The sequence below is a fragment of the Octodon degus genome, unplaced genomic scaffold (assembly GCF_000260255.1).
Source record: "Octodon degus isolate 3935 unplaced genomic scaffold, OctDeg1.0 scaffold00231, whole genome shotgun sequence".
Classification (NCBI taxonomy): domain Eukaryota; kingdom Metazoa; phylum Chordata; class Mammalia; order Rodentia; family Octodontidae; genus Octodon; species Octodon degus.
The window spans coordinates 227,556-231,951 of record NW_004524807.1 but is presented as its reverse complement, the minus strand read 5'-3'; the positions used below and the strand labels follow the sequence as shown (position 1 = coordinate 231,951).

The 4,396-nt window shown below is 41.1% G+C and overlaps 1 pseudogene; it reads left to right on the top strand.

Annotated features, from left to right (window-relative positions):
• The first annotated feature begins 647 nt into the window (after positions 1-647).
• On the top strand, positions 648-2,239 carry LOC101571178 (annotated as a pseudogene).
• Positions 2,240-4,396: the final 2,157 nt, after the last annotated feature.

The following is a 4,396-nucleotide window of genomic DNA, read 5'->3' as shown; positions in this document are numbered from 1 at the left end:
AATAATACAGTTTGTATTGAGTATTGTGGCATAAGGCTGTATTTCCAGCTATTCAGGAGAGTAAGAGATGGAAGATTACAAGTTAGAACCTAATTTGGGAAGCCTAGAAGAACTTTATATAAAAATTTGTTTAAAAATACAAAATACATAAAGAGGGGTGGGGCTATAACTAAGCAATCTCCAGTACGATGATAGATAGATGATAGATTTTGTAATTAGAAAGCATTCTCATATTTTGAAATTAAAAATTAAGATTATTACTATATGTCATCTTTTTACTGGTTTCTTATTATAGAAATATTTTCTTTTTGTAAAAGTTATAATTATGAATTCTGTTTTATGCTCATTGGATTCAGGTTCTGATTCCCAGTCTAGTGCTAGTAATTCATTTATACGTGCACTAAATATACTCTTGTCACATTCATCATCCTCAAAGAAATGTCCTACACACTCACATGGACAAATAATTCAAAGGGATGTATAAGGTCTTCCACAAGTGGATTGATCATGAAAATATGCAGATGACTGTCTTTCCTGTTGCCCTTGATGTGAGCTAAAGTCTGTACCACATACAGATGCTCCATCTCATTCATATACTTTTCAAGTAGTTCTTCAACCACAGAACACAATCTGTCCTTGCATATTCCATGGTGTTCTATGCTGAGGAAAGAAGTCAAATTTTGTTTGGTTTTGTTCTTTCACATTTACTCTATGACTATAACCTCAATCTGGCCAAATACATGAAACCAGAGATGCGGCAGAAGTGCCTGGACTGCATCAAAGAGATGGTGGACACCTTGTTGGCAAATCTCAACATCTTTGGAGAGAACATTCTGGAAGAAAGTGAGAACCTGCGAAATTTTGATATTTCTGTATGCCCAGTGCTATATCTTAACTCTGGTGGAATGAATAGATGAAGAATTGACCAAAATATTGATTCTCACTCCTAAAAGTACATAGAGCACCTGGCGAGGCACAAATGTGCACCATCAAGGAGCAGGTGCAGTGGAAGAGAAGGGCAGCACAGAGATCTATCACATCTGATTGAGAGGCATCCTCCACACTAATTTCAAGTTCAATTACAACACCCATCAGCAGCAATTTATCCCTCTTGAAGCTTCCTCAAAGTCTGGGCATGACCAGGCAGAAAATGAGGGCTGGGGCTCAACTGTTTTGCTGGAGAGGCTGTGTAAGTACATTAATGCTAAGGACCACACAGACCAGACCCAGCCATATCTATCATCATGCTCTGCACTTCTGCTGGTACCAGGCCTGTGGTCTTGTGCTCAGGAGCCGCCTCCATGACAACATTCAGCATGTAGACTGACCAGTGCTGATTCTGTACAACTGCTCTGTGGTGCAGCTGGGCATCTGTGACTTCTGCTAAGGCCTGACAAAGAGTGCACAACAATGCCCTGCTAAGCATCCAGTCAAGTGGTTTCGGCAAGCATTTATGGGCCAACATCTGCTGCTGCACAGCCTCCAGGAGTGTAACAGGAGCAGGAGAAGATAGAACAGAGCCAGCAGGTGCCCTTCCACCTCCACATCAACCAGGAACTGCTGGAATACATCGATCTGGTCTCTGCCATACTCTTGGACATCCCTATATGGCTGCCCATGAAGCGATGCCCACTGATGCATGATCAGCAAGCAGTTCAGTCACCAGATGTAGGTGAGTGAGCAACAGTCTTTGCTAAGCCCCTCTGAGTCAGTGTGGGAACTTGTGGTTGTGGTCTCCAAGGTCATGAAGATGGGAGACAGGAAGACCTGCCACAGTTTCATCACTGATAAGATGAATAGGAAAGTTTGGGATCTTTATCCCAAGACTGACATAATCCACACCATGCTATTTAGGAAGATCCAGGAAGAGTCACTGAGGACCTAACTCTTTCCCTACAGATGTATCTGATTCCATCAGCTTGGAGACGCTGAGACATGTTTGAGCTGGATTTTCCCACAGTTCACTCAGTCATCAACAAGATGATCATTAACAAAGAGCTGTGACTTTCCTAGGCCAGGCCATGCAGACAGTGGGGGTGCACCACATTGAGCCCACTTCCCAGCAGAACCTGGCTCTCTAGCTGGCCGTGAAGCTGGGTACCCTGGTGGAGAGTAATGAGTGGGAGATTGACCACAGGCTGGCACCTGTGGCAGCTACTTCTGAGACCTGAAGGATGGCCACCTCAAAAACAAGGGCTACATGAGCTGTGGTGCAGACACCAGCAGCATTCTCAGGTAGCCTATGGATCACTGCTTTTGTCCTTGTGGCTCAGAGCACTCAGGCTTTCAGCCTAAACACATTCTGTCAGTCAGTAAAGATCTGCTTAGAGTTTAAAAAACCCTAATCAACTAATCAACCAGCCAACCAACCAAATAAACAAACAAAAAACATATCTCAGCCCCTCTCCGGGGGCTCATCTTAGTGTCATAGGTATGAGCATCAGCCCTACGCACCTTCTATGACTGAGTCTTTTAAAATGCTGTGCAGAAATTTCTTCAGAAGCCACACAGCAAAGGCAACAGACAAGTTAAGACAGTAGCTCTAGTCTGTTTAAATTCTTGTTCAGTATTACTTAACCAAGAAGAATGGAATCCAAATAGCATAGGACAAAAAAGAACAGAAGCATTTCATGGAGGTGATGAAGTGGGAGAAATGTAAATCATCTTTGCAAACTTCTGCAAAATTCCTTACTTTACTATTATATAGTTGTGGATGTCGATGAGTTTGCACCGTTGATTCTGGGTATGTGGCCAATGTTACTGTTTATTTAGTTATTCTTGAAAACCAGGGTGGATATTATTTAATGGGTAGAATTTCATAAATGAGGATTATAATATCTACAATTCAGCATTTGGCATTGAACACTGTCATTAGCAACTTGGCTGAAGAATGTTATGTATTTGGTAGAATTAATTTGACGTCACACAGATGCTTCAGCCCATCCAGGACAGACTTTTTTCTAAACATTTATGTGCTCTAACTCTTATATGTATTTGTTAAAGTTCTGGTGAGTGCCTAATACAAAAAACAAAGCCCTGCACTCTTCCAAGACTGTTTATCTACCTGCCCTAAATTCATCTCTTCGATTAGTGAACCTAAGTCTTTCTAAAAATTCAACTTTTGGTTTCTTAAAACTCAGAGTACTTTGCTGGAGGAAGGAATTGAAATCTAGCCAATGAAAATGATCAATTGGCTTTGGATCAGAAAAACATTTTCTCTCCACTTAATTAGTAATCTCTCTGGATTCTTGCTCATTGATCTTCATACGGAAAATGCACTCACTGAGCTTACCCAATGCCAGGTCTATGATGTAAGATGCTTTTATTATTCTGGCTGTGTTGTAATATGAGGAGAGACCAGCTACTTGTCAATTCTGGAGGAGACTGCAATCTTCCGTAAACACAGATGCAGGTCCTGATGAAAAGGAGGAGTGTTTAATCTTGCACTGGATAATGATGGGGCAGGCACTGAATCACACCTTTCTGTTTTTAAAAATAACTCTCCTGTAAAGAAACTGAGAGGACACTGGACAACTGAAAGGATCTACCCTATTCCAGGAACACTAAGCAAGGAACTCGTAGTTCTGATGTAAGTAATTGTGTTCTCAAGTAGTTCGCCAAAGACCGGAGAGCTAAAGAAAATAGTTTTGAGAAATGAGATTTTTAAATTATATGACAGATAGAAGTAACGAAACAATTCTTTTCACCTGGGAAGAATTTTAGACATCTCCACGGAAGTTCTGAACAAGTTGGGGAAGAAAAATGAAAAGAGATGGAGTCTCAACCTATGAGAATCACAGGAGCAGAGCTGCTGTAGAACACAATAAGTGGTATGAAGGATACAGTCATTTACCAAGGCAGTTACTGGACTTATACTGATCACAGTTGCCAGAGGCACATAGGAAACCTCCCGTGACTGTCCCCACACATCAGTCTCATCTGCATTTGCCTGTTCTCAGGGAGGGCTGGGTATCTTTACTGTACACCTAGTGTTTGTTTCCTGGCTTCCTGGTCCCCATTATACTGCAGGTTGCTGATTACAGTTAGCTTTGGTCCTTGACGGCATTTGTTTTATCTACCTTCTTTGCTAGTAATTGTGGCAAACAGACATTCTGCTGCTCCTTAATTAAATTCTTAATCTCTATAGTCTTAAAACAGAAAGTCTTTAGTTCTAGGCTGCAAGCAAAAAGAATGTAAGAACAGCAAATAATACACAAAACGAAACCATTCATGATTGTTTAGAAAATGGGAAAGCCAGCAGCTGCTCAATTCCATTTATTTCTGTTATCTGCAGAATTTCTCACTGAAAGCAAGAATAATCACTGTACTCAGCAGCTTGAGAAATGGAATTTTGTATAATACACAGAACTCCATAAAACTGCAAAATACCAGGAAG